This window comes from Trichechus manatus, unplaced genomic scaffold (assembly GCF_000243295.1).
Source record: "Trichechus manatus latirostris isolate Lorelei unplaced genomic scaffold, TriManLat1.0 scaffold00012, whole genome shotgun sequence".
NCBI classification, from domain to species: Eukaryota; Metazoa; Chordata; class Mammalia; order Sirenia; family Trichechidae; genus Trichechus; species Trichechus manatus.
Window position 1 is genome coordinate 1,135,688 of NW_004443948.1, and position 20,677 is coordinate 1,156,364.

The following is a 20,677-nucleotide window of genomic DNA, read 5'->3' on the forward strand; positions in this document are numbered from 1 at the left end:
TCAATACACCAGGAGGACATAACCATGATAAATATTTATGCACCCAACTGCAGGGCTCCAAAATACATAAAACAAACTCTAACAGGATTGAAAAGAGAGATAGACAGCTCCACAATAATAGTAGGAGACTTCAACACACCACTTTTGGTGAAGGACAGAACATCCAGAAAAGAGCCCAATAAAGACACAGAAGATCTAAATGCCACAATCAACCAACTTGATCTCATAGACATATACCGAAGACTCCACCCAACAGCAGCCAAGTATACTTTCTTTTCCAATGCACATGGAACATTCTCCAGAATATACTACATATAAGGCCATAAAGCAAGCTTAACAGAATCCAAAGCATTGGAATATTATAAAGCATCTTTTCTGATGATAAAGCCATAAAAGTAGAAATCAATAGCAGAAAAAGCAAGGGAAAAAAAAATCAAACACATGGAAACTGAACAACACCTTGCTCAAAAACTATTGGGTTATAGAAGAAAATAAGGGTGGAATAAAGAAATTCACAGAATTAAGTGGAATGAAAACACATTCTACCAGAACCCCTGGGACACAGCAAAAGTAGTACTCAGAGGTTAATTTATAGCAATAAATGTACACACGCAAAATGAAAAAAGGGACAAAATCAAAACATTACCCCTACAATTTGAACAAATAGAAAGAGAGAACTAAAAGAAGCCCTCGGGTGACAGATGAAAGGAAATAATAAGAATTAGAGCATAGTTAAATGAAATAGAGAATAGAAAAACAATTGAAAGAGTTAACAAGACCAAAAGCTGATTCTTTGAAAAGATCAACAGAATTGATACACCATTGGCCAAACAGACAAAAGAAAAATAGGAAAGGAAGAAAATAACCAGAATAAGAAATGAGAGGGGCGGCATCACAACAGACCCAACCAACTTAAAAGAATCATAACAGAATATTATGAAAAATTGTACTCTAACAAATTTGAAAACCTAGAGGAAATGAACAGATTTCTAGAAACTCACTATTTGCCTCAACTAACACAAACAGAGGTAGAACAACTAAATAAACACATAACAAAAGAGGAGGTTGAAAGGTAATTTAAAAACTCCCAACAACAAAAAGCTGTGGGCCTGATGGTTTCACTGGAGAATTCTACCAAACTTTCAGAGAAGAGTTAACACCACTACTACTAAAGGTATTTCAGAGCATAGAAAAGGACGGAATACCCACAAACTCATTCTATGAAGCCAGCATAACCCTGATACCAAAACCAGGTAAAGACACCATAAAAAAGAAAATTGCAGACTAATATCCCTTATGAACATAGATGCAAAAATCCTCAACAAAATTCTAGCTAATAGAATTCAACAACATATCAAAAAAATAATTCACCAAGATCAAGTGGGATTTATAATAGGTGTGCAGGGATGGTTCAACATTAGAAAAATAATCAATGTAATCCATCACATTAATAAAAGAAAAGACAGGAAACATATGATCTCAGCAGAAAAGGCACTTGATAAAGTCCAATATCCATTCATGATAAAAAGTCTCAGCAAAATAGGAATAGAAGGGAAATTCCTTAATGTAATTATGGGCATTTATACAATGCCAATGGCCAACATCATCCTAAATGGTGTGAGTCTGAAAGCATTCCCCTTGAGAATGGGAACCAGACAAAGAAGCCGTTTATCACCACTTTCATTCAACATTGTGCTGGAGGTCCTAGCCAGAGCAATTGGGCTAGAAAAAGAAATAAAGGGCATCCAAAGTGGTAAGGAAGAAGTAAAAGTATCTCCATTTGCAATGATATGATCTTATACACAGAAAACCCCAAAAAATCCACAAGAAAACTACTAGAACTTACAGAAGATTTCAGCAAAGTATCAGTACACAAGATAAATACACAAAAATTAGTTAAATTCCTCTACACCAACAAAGAGAACTTTGAAGAGGAGATCACCAAATCAATACCATTTACAATAGCCCCCAGGAAGATAAAATACTTAGGAATAAATCTAACCAGAGACATAAAAGACTTATACAAAGAAAACTACAAGACACTACTGCGAGAAACCAGGAGTCCTGTATAAGTGGAAAAACATACCTTGCTGATGGATAGGAAGGCTCAACATTGTTAAAATATCAGTTCTACCAGATACAATGCATTCCTCATCCAAATTCCAATGGCGTTTTTTAATGAGATGGAGAAACAAATCACCAACTTCATATGGAAAGGGAAAAGGCCCAGGATAAGTAAAGCATTACTCAAGAACAAGAACAAAGAGGGAGGCCTCACACTACTTGATTTTAGAACCTATTATACCGCCTTGGTAGTCAAAACAGCTTGGTACTGGTACAACAACAGACACATAAACTAATGGAACAGAATTGAGAATCCAGACACAAATTCATCCACCAATGAGCAGCTGATATTTGACAAAGGCCCAAAGTCCATTAATTGAGTAAAAGACAGTCTCTTTAACAAATGGTGCTGCATAACTGGATATCCATCTGCAAAAAAACTGAAAGAAGACTGATACCTCACACTATGCACAAAAACTAAATCAAAATGGATCAAAGATGTAAATATAAAATTGAAAACAATAAAGATCATGGAAGAAAAATAGGGACAATGCTAGGGCCTTAATACTTGGCATAATCAGAATACAAAACGTTGCTAACAATGTACAAAGAAGACAAAGAAGATGACTGGGAGCTCCTAAAAGTCAAACACTTATTCTCATCAAAAGCCTTCACTAAAAGAGTCAAAAGACAACCTACAGACTGGGAAAAAAATTTTGGCTACAACAAATCCAATCAGCAGCTAATCTCTAAAATCTACAAGATAACTATACTGAAAAACCTCAGCAATAAAAAGTCAAATAACCCAATTAAAAAATGGGCAAAGGATATGAACAGGCACTTCACCAAAGAAGGCATTCATGCGGCTAACAGACACTTGAGGAAATGTTCACAATCATTAGCCATTAGAGAAATACAAATCAAAACTACAATGAGATGCCATCTCACCCCAACAAGGCTAGTATTAATCCAAAAAACACAAATAATTAATGCTGGAGAGGTCATGGAGAGACTGGAACACTTATGCACTGTTGGTGGGAATGTAAAATGGTACAACCACTTTGGAAATCAATTTGGTGCTTCCTTAAAAAGCTGGAAATAGAAATACCATAGGATCCAGCAATCCCACTCCTTGGAATCTATATCCGACAGAAATAAGGGGAGACACAAGAATAGATATATGCACACCCAAGTTCATTGCACCACTATTTACGATAGCAAAAAGATGGAAATAACATAAGTGCCCATCATCAGATGAAGAGATGAAAACTTATGGTATATTCACACAAAGGAATACTATGCAATGATAAAGAACACTGATGAATCTGTGAAACATAACATGGATGAATCTGGAAGGCATTATGCGAAGTGAATTTAGTCAGTCACGAAAGGACAATTATTGTATAAGACCACTACTATAAGAACACAAGAAAAGGTTTAAACACAGAAAAAAAATTCTTTGATGTTTATGAGGGTGGGGAGGGAGGGAGAGGGGTATTAAATAACTAGATAGTAGACAAGAATTATCTTAGGTGAAGGGAAGGACAACACACAATACAGGGAAAGTCAGCACAAATGGACTAAACCAAAAGCTAAGAAGTTTCCTGAACACAACCAAACACTTTAAGGGACAGAATAGCAGGGGCAGAGGTCTGGGAACCATGTTTTCAGGGGACATCTAGGTCATTTGGCATAACAAAGCTTATTAAGAAAATATTCTGCATCCTACTTTGTTGAGTGGTGTCTGTGCTCTTAAAAGATAGTGAGCGGCCATCTAAGATGCATCAATGGGTCCCAACCCACCTGGAGTAAATGAGAATGAAGAACACCAAAGATACAAGGAAAATATTAGCCCAAGAGACAGAAAGGGCCACATAAACCAGAGACTTTATCAGCCTGAAACCAGAAGAACTAAATGGTGCCTGGCTACCACCAATGATTGCCCTGACAGGGAAAACAACAGAGAGTCCCTGATGGAGCAGGGTAGAGGGGGATGCAGAACTCAGATTCTAGTAAAAAGACCAGACTTAATCGTTTGACTGAGACCGGAGGGACCCCGGAAGACACGGCCCCTGGATTCTCTGTTAGCCTAAAACTAAAACCATTCCCGAGGCCAACTCTTCAGACAAAGATTAGACTGGACTATGAGACATAAAATGATACTTATGAAGAGTGTGCTTCTTAGCTCAAGTAGATACATGAGACTAAATGGGCAGGTCCTATCCGGAGGTGAGACGAGAAGGCAGAGAGGGTCAGGAGCTGGTTGAATGGACAGAGAAATCAGGGATAGAAAGGAGGAGTGTGCTGTCACAGTACAGAGAAAGCAACTAGGGTCACCTAACAAAGTGTGTATAAATTTTTGTATAAGAAACTAACTTGAATTGTAAACTTTCACTTAAAGCACAATTGAAAAAAAAAATGTTGAGATTTATACCGGGATTGCGTTGAATCTGTAGATTGCTTTAGGTAGAATTGACATTTTCACTACATTAAGTCTTCCAATCCATGAGCATGGGATCTTTCCATTTTTGTAGGCCTCTTTTAGTCTCTTGCAGCAGTGTTCTATAATTTTAATTTTATAAGACTTTTATGTCCCTGGTTAGGTTAATTCCTAGGTATTTTATTGACTTTGGAGTTATTGTAAATGGTATTTTTTTCCTGATTTCTTTTTTCAGAGTAGTCTTTTTTAGTGTAGAGGAACCTAACTGATTTTTGTGTGTTGATCTTGTACCCTGCAACTTTGCTAAATTCTTCTATTATTTCCAGCAGTTTTCTTGTGAAATCTTTAGTGTCTCCTATGTATAACATCATGTCACCTGCAAATATAGTTTTACTTCTTCCTTTCCAATTTGGATACCTTTTATTTCTGTTTTTTGTCTTATTGTTCTGATTATAACTTCCCGTAAAACATTAAATAAGAGTGGTGATAATGGGCATCTTGTCTCATACCCGTTGTCAAAGGAAAGGCTTTCAGCCTTTCTCCATTGAGTATAATGTTGCCTTTATGCCCTTAATTATGTTGAGAAATTTCCCTTTTATTTTTATTTTTCTGAGAGTTTTTGTCAGGAAAGACTGTTGAATTTTTTCAAATGCCTTTTCTGCATCAATTGATATGATCATATGGTTCTTTTCCTTTGTTTTATTTATGTGGTGGATTACATTGATTGATTTTCTAATGTTGAACCAATCTTGTAATCCTAGTATGAATCCCACTTGATCATGGTGTATGAGTTTTTGATATGCTGCTGAAGTCTGTTAGTTAGAATTTTATTGAAAATTTTTGCATCTACAGTTCATAAGGGATATTGGTCTCTAATTTTCTTTTTTGTGATGTCTTTGCCTGATTTAGGTGTCAGGGTTAGGCTAGCTTCAGAAAGAGTTTGGTAGTATTCCTTTTTTCTTCTATGTTTTTAAAGAGATTGAGTAGCATTGGTGTCAATTCTTCTCCGAATGTTTGGTGTAGCTATAACCAGTATAGTCGTCTGGCCCTGGGTTTTTCTTTTTTGTTGGCAGTTTTTTGATGACATCTTCTTTTGTAATGGATCTGTTTATATTTTCTACCTCTCTTTGTGTTAGTTTGGGTAGATAGTGTGTTTCTAGGAATTTATCCATTCATCTAGGTTTTCAAATTTGTTGGAGTAAAATTTTTGATAGTAATCAGTGATGACCTTTATCTCTGTTGGATCGGTTATAATGTCACCAATTTCTTAATTTGGTTATTTGCCTCTTCTGGATTTTTTCTTTTGTCAGTCTAGCCAGTGGTTTGTCTATTTTATTGATCCTTGCAAAGAACAGCTTGTGGTTTTGTTGATTCTTTCTATGGTCTTTCTATTTTCTATTTCATTTCTTTCTGCCCTAATCTTTATTATTTCTTTTTTTCTGGTAGCTTTTAGTTTCTTTTGCTCTTCTTTTTTTATTTGTTCAAGTTGTTGGTTTAAGTTAATGATTTAAATCTCTCTTTTTTTTAATGTAGGCATTTATTGCTATGAAATTTCCCTCTTAGTACTGCTTTTGCTGTGTCCCTAAGGTTTTGATATGTGGTGCTTTCATTCTTGTTTGATTCTAGGAATTTTTTAATTTTACTTTTGATTTCTTGTACAACTCAGTAATTTTTAGTAGTGTATTATTTAGTTTCCATGTAATTATTTATTTATGTTCCTTATACATCCTGTTGTTGATTTCTAGCTTAATACAGTTATGGCCAGAGAAGATACTTTGCATGATTTCAATCTTTTTAAATTTGTTGAGACTTGTTTTGTGTCCTAGCCTATAGTCTAACCTGGAAAATGATCCTTGTGCACTGGAGAAGAATGAGTATTGTTCTAATGTTGGGTGGAGTGTTCTATGTATGTTCATTAGGTCCAATTTGCTTTTGTTTTTATTTAAGTTTTCATTGTCCTTAGTGATCTTCATTTTAGATGTTCTGTTTATAATCGAAAGTGGTGTGTTGAAGTCCCCAACTATTATTGTGGAGTTGTCTATTTCTTCTTTCATGTTAGTCAGTATTTGTTTCATGTATTTTGGTGCATTGCTGTTAGGTGCGTATATATTTATAATTGTTATATCTTCTTGCTGGATTCATCATTGTATTATTATGTAATGTCCTTCTTTATCTCTTGTAATAGATATTGATTTAAAGTGTATTTTATCTGATATCACTATGGCCACCATTGCTTTTTTTTGTTTATGGGTTGCATGGAATATTTTTCTCTATTTTTTTATTTTCTGTCTGTTTGTGTCCTTATGTCTAAGGTGTGTTTCTTGTAGACATCAAAACGATGGATCATGTTTTTTTTGTTTATTCTACCACTGTGTCCCTTTTGAATGGGACATTTAGACCATTTACATTTAAAGTTATTACTGAAAATGAAGTGTCTACCTCACTCATTTTGCTATTTGTTTTCTCAGTGTTTTGTATCTTTGTTCTTCATTCGGATTTTTTTATTTTTGTTTGTATTTGGCTGCTTTCTTGAAATGAGACTTTGTTTCTTTCTTTTCTTCTGAATGTTTTTTCTTGGTGATTTCTTAATGGTTACCATATATGTTACATTACACAACTTACAACTGCAACAGTGTTTAACATATGAACAACAGTCAACATACAACCTTAACATAATAGGGCTATTTCTGATATGCTCCTCCCTCCCCCATTTGTGTTGGTGTGTCTCCATTAATATTAATATGCAACCTATATTTGATAAGTTTACTTTTTGCTTATTTCTTGTAAATTTGATTTTGTACTGTCTGTGGGATTTAATTATTGAGTTTATTCTCTGAAAATATCATATACTTGGTTGTTGAGTTTTTTTGGAGATCTCTCTCTTATTGTTATATATTTATCCCCGTGTATAGATACAAGTATTTATTTAATGCTCTTGCCTTTCCGTTTGAGTACTCCGTTAGTAGTACTTGCAAAGCTGATCTGAGAGTGGTAAATTCCCAGAACTTCTCTCTCTTTGGGAATATATTGATTTCCTCTTCTTTTTTGGATGACAACTTTTCTGGGTAAAGTATTCTTGATGGGCAATTGTTTTGTTCAGTATTTTATATATGTTGCTCCATTGTCTTCTGGCCTCTAGAATTTCTGGGGAGAAATCTGCATTGATTCTTATGAAAGATCAGTGGTATGTTATACTGCATTTTTCTCTTGCTGTTGTCTTTGGTTTTCAAGAATTTTATTAGGATATGTCATGGAGTTGATCTTTCTGTGTCCCTTCTGAATGGTGTTTGTGTGGCTTCCTGTATTTGCAGGCTTGGTTCTCTGTTCAGGTCTGGGAGATTCTCTCTTGGAAAATAGTTTCTGTGCCTTTATTGTTGTCATGGTGCTCTAGGATTCCAATAATTCTAATGTTAGATTTCTTTAATGAATTCCACATTTCCTTTTGGGTTTGTTCGCTTTTCTTTGTTCTTTTATCTTGATTCTCTTGAAACTTGATGAGTTCAGTGATTTTGTCTTGTAGTTCATTTATGGATCCCTGCTGGCTCAGTGGTTAAGCATTTGGCTGCTAACCAAAATGTTGGCAGTTCAAATCTACTGGCTGCTCCTTGGAAAACCTATGGGGCAGTTCTACTCTGTCCTACAGGGTCACTATGAGTCAGAATTGACTTGATGACAAAAGGTTTGGAGTCTTTTTTGAAGGGGGGTTTAGTTGATTTATTCTATCTTCCATCTGTTTGACGCTATTGTTGAGTGTTTCTCCTGCTTTTTTTAGTTCAGGTGCTTTATTCTTTAGTTCTGATAGTTCTCTTTGGGTTTTTTTTTTAATGTTTTGTTGTTGTTGTTTGTTGTTTTTGTTTTCTGATGTTCAATTTCCTTGAGTCTTTGATTTTGTTCCTCCATTTGGTTCCTTATCTCTGCTAGTTTGTTTTCTGTGTGCTTTTTGCTTCTTTTAAACATATTTAGTACCATAGTCTGAAAATTATCAATTCTTTGTGTCAATCTGGCTTTCATAGGAGAAATTTCCTCTTCTTCATGTTTGATTTTGATTGGTCCTTCTTCTCTTGTGATTTTGTGTGTTTTACTATTTTTTGTTGAACTCGGGCCATTTTATTATTATTGTATCTTTTAGTTTAAATTTTGTATTCTGGTTTTTGTGGGAAAACTTTCTGACTGGGCACCCTGATGGTGCAGTGGCCAAGCACCCAGCTGACAACTGAAAAGCCATGGACTACACCCACTAGCCTCTCCATGGGAGAAAGATGTGGCAGCCCATCTCTGCAAAGACTCACAGCCCTGAGAAACCCATGGGGCAGCTCCATTCCACCCCACAGGGTTGTTATGAGCCAGTCAGGATCAACCCAGCAGCAGTGGGCTTAGTATTTTCTCCTGAGAATCACTAGAGGGCCCTCTTATCCTTTGGTTTTTTCAGTGCTGATTCAGGAGTTCTGGATGCTTGATCTCCGAAATTCAATACACAAGCCTGGGAAGGGAAGGGTTAGCTGTTTGCAGATGCTGATGTAAGTGGTGGGGCTCAACTTTCCTGTGGTGAAGGTGGAGGGACTCTCTATGTCTTTCCCTCACAGGCACCCCTGCATAGGCTCTCCCACTATGTCCTTCTGTGGGAGTGTCTATGTGTTGTCCACCAGTCTGAAGTATTCCCCTTACTTTGCTGCCCATGCAGTTCCTCCCGGCCCTAGTTCTCATCCATCTCAGGCCTCAGCAGGATTCAACAGCACTGTCTCCCAGAACCACAGTCTCTCTTGGCCCCCTCCCAGTCGCACAGCCCACTTACTCCCATGGCCAATTTGTGCTGCCTTAAAAATACTGAGCTACAACTTCCTCAGTTTAGCTCCCTTTCTGTGTTCTCTTTTCGGGTGTTGTCCAGCCCTGTCTCAAAAAGGGTGCAATGAGAGAGTGCTGCTAATGTTAGTGGGTAGGTTGTTCCAGCTCTTGTGCCATCCCCATTTCTCCTCTCCACTGCTTCTGGACTTACCCTGACTCTTCAACAACTCAGCTGCTGTCTGGGATTCTGAGATCTCAGTCTGTGCTTGTTTTTATTCATTGTTCAGTGGGTTAATTGCTGGGGGAGTAAATGGGAGCATCCACTCACTTCTCCATCTTGCTCCAACCTCATACCAATTAAATTTTAATAATTCTGTGAAATGAAATTTTAAAGCTTCATTTTATAGAAAGAAATACAAGAATTAAATATTACACAAATTACAATTTCAGAGTGTAGATGCTTTTTTTTTTTTTTTTTTTTTGTCTGATGCACCCAATCTAATATTGTCTGTTGTCTAGACAATTTTACTAGGATTCCAGGGAGCTTTCTTACAAGGGCACACCAGAAGTTTCAGGACATTTTTATTTTCATCCATTTAGGGAGGGGTTATTTTTTTCACACTGAATTTTCATCTGAAAGTTATTATTTATATCATCAGAAACATTCATACATTTATTCCATGTATTTGTACGGAGTTCTTCACATAGGTAGGTAGTTCAAGAGACAGAGGACTTCAAGGTCATGCACTAGAGGAACATAATCCATTCTTGAATTAGTACATCCAAAAAAAAAGATATAATACTAGGTTATGGGGAAAATGCCTTCTTATAAAATGATGTTATATCCTGTGAGAAGTTGTATGGGTCTAACTAAATGAAAATGATTGCTTATAGTAAGTGAACTCAGAATAAGACAACAGTAGGATCAACATAATTTAGAAAATGCTAGAAGGACAAGTATAAACACTCTTCTCTTAGCCACACTTGAATGATAATTACTTTTTTTTTAACTAGCTTCTTAATATAGAACATTATACAATATTCTATACTAAGAGTATCTCTGTGTAAACTGTAATATTATGTCAGATTCTACTGAATCTGTTATATAGTTTTCTATCTATAAACTGATCTAAGTAAAATTTATAATAATATGCATTTTGTTCTCATTCCAGAGTGTGAATGTAGTCATTTTAAGTTAATTTACATTTTTGTTCTTCTCTTCAAAAATATGCAGTAAAGAAACCTTACTGAAGTCATAGATAGAAACCTGGGCTGAGTAAATCACATCTGACAGTGGTACACTGATGCCTAAATTTGTAACACTAGAGAAGCAGCACCTCTTACTGAATTGTGTTAAGGAGACTCTTTTTTCCAAGTATTTTCTTTATTATTTTATCTTCAGTATTTTTTCCATTCAATTATTAAAAACATTGAGTTGCTACCTCAAGCTCAGGTAGCCCTGAGAGTATAACACAGATAATTCCCTCAGAATCTGCATGTGGAAAAGACTGTGAGACAGTACATAAGTAAAGGCTGAATAAAGAAACAATTTGCATGTTCAGCAAGGGGTGGGGTAAAATACAATACGCTGGTGCATTCAGGATTGTAAACAGGGCTGCCTCAGAGGATGATGTTGGAGCAATCCCTTATTAATACTACAAAATCTGCCCCAAATGTTCCAAATTATTATGCAGAGAAATGAAAAAGGAGATCAACTAAAGCTTGTTGAAACCATACTTTTAAAACCAAACATGACCCTCATCCATTGCTGTAAAATGGTACAGCCATGGTGGAAAACAGTTTGGAGGTTCCTCAAAAAGATTAACAGAGAACTGCCATAGGTAACCCAGCAATCCCAATCCTAGTTGTGTACCCAGAAGAAGTGAAGATAAGAATACAAACAGAAGCCTGTATACCAAGGCTCAGTGCAGCACTTTTTGCTATAGCCAAAAGGTAGAAACAACAGAAACATCCATTAACAGATGACTAGATAAACAAAATGTGGTATATACACACAATGGGATACCACTCAGCAACATGTATGCCACCACACACAGATGAACCTTGGAAACACCATGCTTAGTGAAGTAAGTCAGTTGGCAAAGGACATATATTGTATGATCTCTCTTACATGAAATAAATATATAGAAACCAAAGATTATTCATGGTTACCAGGGGTGGAAGGGAGGGGAAAGGGAGAGTTTTTGCTTAGGGACATTGAGTCTATGTAAATTGTGGTGAAATGATTTGTTCACAAAAACAAATCACCAAATGGAATGGGAGAAGCTGCTTCAGGGACAACCAAAAACAAGGAGTGGAATATTGCCTAGGTCTCCTTTCATCCCACATTGTCAAGTTCATTCCTTCTTTGTGAAAATCAGCTTCTTCCACACTCTGGAAGTCAGGTCTACCAGTTGCTTTAATATTCATATCTCTCCTCTCATCACCTGGAAAGAACTACCTTTCTTTCCTAAGTTACAGTTTCAAAATTCCTGAAGAAGTTATCTGAATGGCACAGCTTTGATTAACAATCAATAATGGCTAATAACAATGGCGAGAGGGTAGGAATTGTCAGATGTCAGTTGCTATTCAAAGCACAAGACTGACTGATGATGGCGTGGTGGGGCAGGAGAAGAAACCTTGCCCAAAAGAATGTAAGACAAGATAATAAATTTCACCTCTATACGTAATTTTAAGTTCATTATACAAATCCTTTAATTTGTGTCTTTACTTCTTATAATTTTTAAAGTGTCTACATGTTTCTGTATAATAATTCTTTTTATAATCATAAAAGAAAAAAATACTAACATAGTACGAGCAATGGAAAGTCTATATCATGGACACATGCTTTGAAAACTAATTGAGTATAATTTTTTTTTTCTTAAGTGGGCATAATAAGACCCTTCCACCTGGGAATAATTTACTTTTCAAGTAAATAATAGCTGCCACATAGTGAGCATTACTATGTGATTTTAGGCAATGTTTTAATAGGTTTAGAGATATCACATCACTTATTTTTAGAACAAATAATATAAAATAGCATATATCCATTTGTAAGTGAGAAAATTTAGGCTTAAGAGGTTTGCTAACTTGCCCAATGTCACACAATTAGTATAAAATAGTCAGGATTGGAACCCAATAACTCCAAAGCCCTCTTAATCATCCTGCTATAGGATATTCAGTAGTGCAATTAAAATATCCTTTTTGTGCTTCTAAAACCTGAGGAGGTTACTCTAAAGATTTAACTATTTTATTTAAGAAAATTCAACTAGAAAATGTGAACTTAGATTACATGAAATGTGACAGACAAGAAAATAGTTGCTGAACAGGTAAATTTTCCTTGGTATGTTGTGTTATGGATTCATTGCTTTACTAATATCTCATTTAAAAAAGAACACAGCTTTAATGAAACTGGAAGAAGAATGTTACAAATCAAACTTACAGTTTATCTTAAGTCTCAGCACTTAACTTTTAAAAACCTTGTACCATGATAAATTAGCCATTACAACCACTTAATTGTTTCTTCAACTATTCTGGCTTTCAGACTTCCATTCTAATGTCACCAAACTGTCTTGCTTGTTAGGTCCTCTTCTCCTTTGTGTAAAATTATATTCTCCATTGTCTCTCCTAAAAGGTCATTGAGTTCTCTGATTCTCAAATTTGTATCTCAGAGAGTGGCCTTAAGCATAAATATAACCAAATACCAACTAATAATTTTTACGCTAAAAATGAATGTTTCTTTCTAGCAAGTTTCTAACTCTTGTGCATATATTGAGATGGGTTGTTGGGAGGAAGTGACTATATAAAATGATTTCAAAGAATTAACTTTTTATCTGTGCCTTGAAAGATAGGGGTTTGTTGCCATCGTTGGTTTTGCTCTACATATATATACATATATTGTTGTTTGCTGTGAAGTCAACTTTTGACTCATAGTGACACCATGTGACAGAGTAAAACTGCTTCATAGAATTTACTTGGCTGTAATATTTATGGAAGCAGACCACCAAGCTTTCTCCCACAAAGCCATTGAGTGGGTTTGAACCACCAACTGTATGGTTAACAGTATATATGTATACTGTATATATATATAGTATACATATTATATATATAAATATAATTTTATTTTGCCGCTATATAAGAAAGAATTGCATTGAAGCAGGTGTAGAGAGAAGGATGACTATTATAAAGCTAGTGCATTTGTCTGAGGAAGAGATGAGTGTAAATTGCACTAAAGTGATAATAGGGGTTAGCTAGCATGCCACTTTCATGTAGTTTGAAAAAGGTGACTCTTCTAGTGCAAAGCTTGCCCAGTACACAAAGTATTTGTACGAGAAAAAATATGTACCCCTTCTGCCAAAAAGATACACTCTAACAACAGAATGAGTAAATAGATCATGGACTAAATTTTAGTACAGACTTACCCTATGGTTGTACATCTTTCTTCATTGCACAATCCATATAACCACACACTGTGGCTATGGTAGTTGTGTTTGAGGTGTTAAGAAGTGAATGGGTTCAGAATATATTTTGAAAGTATACTGAAAGAATTGCTATTTGATTGAGTATAAGGTTATGGGAAATAAATAATATCTAAATTTCTGACTTGAGAAACTCAGTAATATTTACTAAAATGGAAAACAAACTTCAACAGGGTCATGTTTAAAATCAAAAAACAAAGTTATGTTTTGGCAAAATAGTGCAAGATGTCTGTTAGAAATCCAAAGAAAAATATCAGGTCAAGTGGAAAAAATAATGGCGTTTTGGAGAGATGGCTCAGGTAATGATAATATTTTAAGTCACAGGATTAGATGATAGCACATAGATAGAGTGACTAAACTCTAGATGGAGAAAAAAGGGGGTTCAGGACTCATCCCAGAGCATGTCACGATTTAGAGATTGAAAAGGGAAGGAGGAGCTACCAAAGGAAACAGAAGTGAGGTGAGAGACAAACCAACCATTCAAAAGAAGACTATGTTTCAAGAAGGAGAGAATTATTGGCAGTGCCAAATGTTGCTGAGGGGTTAAGGAAGATAAAAACTGAGAGATAACTATTGTTTTGGTAACATGTAGGGCATCAGTAACTTTGTAACTAAGTGGAGTAGTAGTCCTGGGGGCTTTACCATGGTGCGAAGAAAGGATGTGACAAGAAAGTGATGATAGTGGTTACAAAAGACTTTTTCATAAATTTTCACGTTGAGGGAAGCAGAGAGATGGGGCTGTAGCTGGGGAGTGAGGACTGGGGGTGGTTTTTGGTTTATTTTGCTTTGTTTTTAGAAAAGCAGTAGTAGAGCATGCTTGTATATTGATGGGAATGGCTAGTTGATGCAGAAAAAGGAGTAGCAATTACAGCTTGGAATTTTTTCAGAAGGCAAAAGAGACTTGAAAAATTTGTAGGGAAGTGGTGTTGTTCACGGAATAGCCAGGTTTCAGTTAGGGGAAGAGGGTGAAGGAATTTCACGGCAGAATTTGAGCATACCAGTGCTCTGCTGATGACAGAGGGTGCTTTACAAAGGGCACACTTGAAGGGCTTGGGATTTAAGAGATTAGAGGAGATTAATGGATGTACAGAGTAGTGTGGGGATAGAAGTTCATCTGATGATGGATAGCAGAGGCATCTTGGACTTCTCTACATGACTAAGAAGAATCAGAAAGTGAAGAATGACAGGATTAACCCTGACAGTTTCTTCAGAGAAGGTGGGTAAACAGTTCAAGATAGACCATACTAGGCCACTGCATTTTTTTCTCTCCTGCAGATTGTTTTTGGTGGCCAAAAGCTGATTAAAAGCTTCCTCAGAGACCTTCTTCACTAGGTGGCCTACAGCTGGAGTCTCAGTGAGGGTCTCTTTTTTTTTTTGGCAGCGTAGTGGTAGGGTGGGCTGGGTGGAGAATGGCAGAGATAGAGACTGGATCTCCTCTGCAGCAGCATAGAGATATGGCTGCTAAAGACTGAAAAAAGGATTTGTTAACTGGTCGAATGAAAGAATGAATGAATGAATGAAATAAGCAACCAATTAATCATTAGCTAATCTTTTTTAAACAAATAAAACAATTCTCTGAGATAGAGGAGTAAAATGAGTTTCTATTTTCTAATTTCAGTTATAAGTCCTTTACTTTGTGCAGTATTAGACTACAAAGCTATAAAAGCTACAGAAATTTCTACTGCTTTCAAAAATCATCTGGGTATCTACTTATAATAAAATCCTGTGAAATCTGTCCCTCTTCCAGGAAAATTGATTTTTATTTCATCCATGCCACTATTCACAGCATTATTTTCAATACTGACCTTCACTCGCTGCCTTAACTAGTGGCAGGATATTTATGGAAACTGCAATTTTTCACTCATAAGATTAAAAAATAAGTCAGATTTTTCTCGACTTTAGAAAATTTAATTCCACACTGACAAAAATTACAGCACATTATAATTTCACATTAATTCAGCCTGGTAATAAATAACGTTTTAAAAAAATATTTTTATATGAATGCATAATCTAAATATTATACAATGACAATCTATTAAATTTATAATCAAGAAAACATGCTATTAAAAAAAGGGCTTCTGGGCCTCATAAATAGCTGTAATTAAAGACTTTTCTTTCCTCCTCAAATCATCCACTTTCCTTCATTGTAAAAAATATTGGGATCTTGTTTTTTGTTTCATTATTAATCATCCAAATTTACTTTTATTTGATCCAAATGAAATACAATTAATTGTCTAGTTTTCTATCCCCTCATGGAATAGAAGGTGAAAAACCTAACTGTTGAAGGCCTGTGTAGTTACTGAAGTGAGAATTGAGATGAGGTAATCTGACAAAAATTAGAAGGTTAACAGAACAGTACTATAATGCATATTCATAATAAATGTTCTAAATTAACAATAAATTGTTTAAATGCCTGTCAATATGTATTTGTCAATAATGGTTACAAATAGATTGCTTGGCCATGTGAAGAAATAAGCACCAAGTTATCTGCAAGATTCATTTCCAGCAAAGAGAACCAGATAATTAAGGAATTTCTCTAATATTATTGACACTTTTAGGAATGTAAAGTGCACGCTTTGGCTATATAAATGTATTTTTAATTATGTTCATTCTAAACTAATACCATTTTCTCCTTTAAGAGAAAAAAAATACTATTCAAATTTAGAAAATGATAGCTAAGACATATTTTATTTTGTATTTTTACTTATATTGACAATTTATTTTCAGTCTAAGAATGATGAGAAGTTTTAATTATTTAGTTATTTTTTCTCATTATTACCATCAAAGTGTTTAATAATCTTGTAAAGGGAATTATAACAGACAAATTCATTCTCAATGAACTCGTGTATTACAGAGAAAATATATACAAAACTATATTAAAATAAAGAAGGTTTGAAACTGAGCCAAAATTGTGAAAAATTAATAAAAGGATAGAATACATGATGACCACATATTCATATGAGTTCTTCAAAATAGAAACTGTTCTTATTCATTAGTGTATTTCCAATATAATAATGATACTTAGTCCACGGTGAGTTCAAAATAAATGATGCTGAATAAATGATTTTTAAAAATATTGCCTTGATTTTAATTTCATTTTTACTCATTGATACAATGTTTTTGCCTGAGTTAATCATAACCCTTAAAGAATGAAGATATCCAAGTGAATACAAAAAGAAAAGAAAAAAAAAATCCCTTCCAGTAGAACTTAGAGAACAAAGGGCAAATGATTGGCATAGCAGGTGCAACTGAAGGTCAGAAATACTTTAGGGGCAAAAAGTCTCTGCAGGAGTTTGAAAAAACAGATTGTATGGGATTCTGCTGGCTTTGCTAATCCAAGGTCCAACATTCTCTTCTCAAAGGGGTATAGAAACTGTAACTTACTCTGAGTGAGAACACACAAAATTGCATGATTGATTAAAAGCTGTCTGCACTTTCTCCTTTCCAAATAAGCAACTCAAAGAAACGAAAGCTTCATTCTCTCTTTCATCTCATCACCCTAAAGACCTTCTCTTATAGGTATGAAGTTTCCTTGAAAAGTCTTTCCAGGGCAGACGATGGGATCATGACTTAAAACTTCATGAAAAATATCAAGAAGACTTATTAACACTACACGCAGTCCCCTCGTTACGAATGAGGTCCGTTCCTAAGTCTGCCTTTAAGTCGAATTTGTAGGTAAGTCAAAACAGGTACATACAGTTTTTATTTAGCGTCAGTCAAACGTTTGTCTTAGTATATAGTATATATTTCACCTTTCTACGTATATAAAACACTTAAGAAACACTTCCAAACACACTAAAACATCTTTGATGCATCACCAACACTGGCATCAGATTTACGCTTTGGAGGTGTGATTACAAGGGAAAATAAGAAAAAAGTTTAATCCAAATACAAAGTTACAAACTCAGCACAGTGTTAACAACAGTGTGATCCAACTTAAAAAAGACTGAAGACGTTCTTCCTCGAGCTGACCAACCGCTGAAACCGCACGTTTTCATGAGCGTCACAAAGTAGCGAGTGCATTCTTTATTATGAACCATTGTATTAACCCAAACTTTTAATACAATAGGCTTTGTGACAGTCCATTCTTAAGTACGAGTTGTCCATAAGTCAGATGTTCTTAACCCAGGGACTTACTGTACAGAAAAAAAAAAGTTTAAAAAGGAAATATCTTCAGAAAATTAACAAAAATGTATGCCTTCTCAGACTTTTGAATATAAATTTTCTATTATTTAAAATGTGAAAATGAAAACCATCAGCTTTTTCAATTATTATGCCCACACCATTTCTTAAAAGGAGGTGATTTCTCCAGAAGAAGGTTTTTGTTAGAATCAATTTACAACCACATTAGAGTTCAGAGGCACCCAAACATGTGTATCATTAAGAAAATATCAACCTTTCTTATTGTAAGATGGAACTGGAAGTTTTGTTTTTCAAAAACTTTTGTTTAGTTTTTCCCAGGGGTTTATTTTTTTTTTCTTCTAAAAGATAGTAAATGCTTAAAAATAAGAAGTTTCTCTAAGGGTTTGAAGGTTTTACATTGTGTTCAGCACAGTTCAGTTTAATATTAAAATGGTTTGTCGCGAGGTTCTGCTTTAGGCAACAGCCAAGAAAACTCGTATCTGATCAACCCTACCCAGAAAAGGAGTATAAACCTTTTACAAAATATCAATACCAGTGGTGAGCAACCAGAAGAAAACAGATTCTGAAGGGGAGTAGATATTGGAATAGGGAATGCACAGGTGATTTTATAGTTAGTTAGTTGGTTAGTTAATTAGCTAGTTTACAGCCTTTAGCCTAGGGAGAAAGTCACTGGGTGATACAAATGGTTTGCGCTTGGCTAACGGCTACTCACTGAAAGGTTGTCAGTTTAAATCCTACTAGCAGTGCTGTAGAAGAAAGTCCCCGTGATCTACTTTTATAAGATTACAGCCGTTGAAACCCTGTGGAATGCAGTTCTACTCTGACACACATGGGGTGACCATAAGTCAGAATTAACTCCACAGCTAAAGGTTTGGTATTTTTGTTTTGTATTTTTTATATGAGTGCATTATCTAACTATTATAGAATGACAATCTATTAAATTTATAATCCAGAAAAACACACTATTAAAAAAGAGCCTCTAGGTCACATAAATAGTTGTAATTAAAGACTGTTCTCTTTTCTCCTTAAATCATACACTAGGGAGAAGCCTCAGTTTGTGCCATGTATAAAACCTAACATTCCAAAAGGATCTTAAACTTTCTGGCTTGAACACTGAAATATTTTAGTTTGAGGCAATCACAACCACTGGAAAATAAAAGAGGAATCCTAGAAATAAGGTGTAGTCTCAATTCTCTGTATAAACTCTCCCCAAATGTCTTTCTGCCCTTTGTACTGTACACACATATGGCAGACTCTGAATGGCTCAACACAAAATAAAAGAACTGTACTAAGGTTTTAACCTGTGCTCAAAAGACAGAATTGTAGTTTGAGTCCAGCTGAGGTAAATGTCTCTGAAAACAATCCATTTCATTATATGTGATCGTTACGGTTGTGTGTCAACTTGGCTGGGCCATGATTCTCAGTGTTTGGCAGTTATGATGTAGTTTGGCAGTCATATAATGATACGATCACCTTCATGATGACATTTGACATCATGTGATCACCTCCATGATGGGATCTGCTGTGAGTAGTCAGTCAGTTGAAAGGGAGTTTCCTTGGGGGTGTGGCCTGCATCTAATATAGGTGGACTTTCTGGCAAGGCTTATGGGCTTTTGCTCACTCTGGATCCTGCAGCTGGCTCCTGTTTGTCTGACCTCTGATTCTTGGGACTTGAGCTAGCAGCTTGCCTGCCATCTTGCCTGCCAATCTTGAAATTCATCAGTCCTCACAGCCTGTGAGCCAAGGCCCTGCTGTCTGATTTGCCAACCTTGGGTTCACCAGACCCAGTGGCCATGTGAATTGGGAGAGGCCTCCAGCCTGACCCATAGACTTGGGACATTCCAGCCTTAGAATTAGATTTAAAAAACTGTTCAAAGAAATGACTGAGTCATTTTCTTAATATAAATCTCTCTCTATATATATTTATATGCTTTACTGGTTTTGCTTCTCTGCAGAACCCAGCCTAAGACTGAAGAGTATGAGGATCCAGGGTCCCCACAACATAACATTCACAACGTATACAATGCAATCCAAAATTATAAGACATACAAAGAAACAGAAACACGTGACATCTTCTCAGGAAAAAGAAAGGCAATGGATGTACACTTACCTTGATATAAACCAACTGTTAGAATTAACAGAGAAAGGATATAAAAGAATATAAGCTTGTAATAAATGAAAACAGAAAATATCAGCAAAGCAATACAAAGCATAAGAAAGAACTAAGTGGAAATTCTAGAACTGAAAAATACAGTATCTGAAAAAGAAGTTACTGACTGTGCTTAACAGCAGAATGGAAATAACAGAAGAGTCAGGGTGCCTGAATACAAGTCAATCCAAATTAGTTAATCTAAAAAATAGAAACAAAAAAGAAGATTGGAAAAAATTAACAGAGACTCAAGACTTGTGGGACGATACCAAATGGTCTACACATACACTAAAATTTGGTCCTTCATAAAAAGAGGAAAGAGAATTAGATTTAAAAAAATGTCTAAAGAAATGACTGCTGAAAAGTTCTTAAATATGGTAGAGTACATACATATATGTATATATCAGTTTGATAGAACCAAAAGGTCAGCGGATCGAACACACCAGCCGTTCTGTGGGAGAAAGATGTGGCAGTCTGCTTCTGTAAAGATTTACAGCTTCAGAAACCCTATGGGGCAGCTCTACTCTGTCCTACAGGGTCACTATGAGTTTGAATAAACTCAAAGGCAATGAGTTTGGTTTTTGGTTTGATATATATGTATATCAATTAATATATATATAT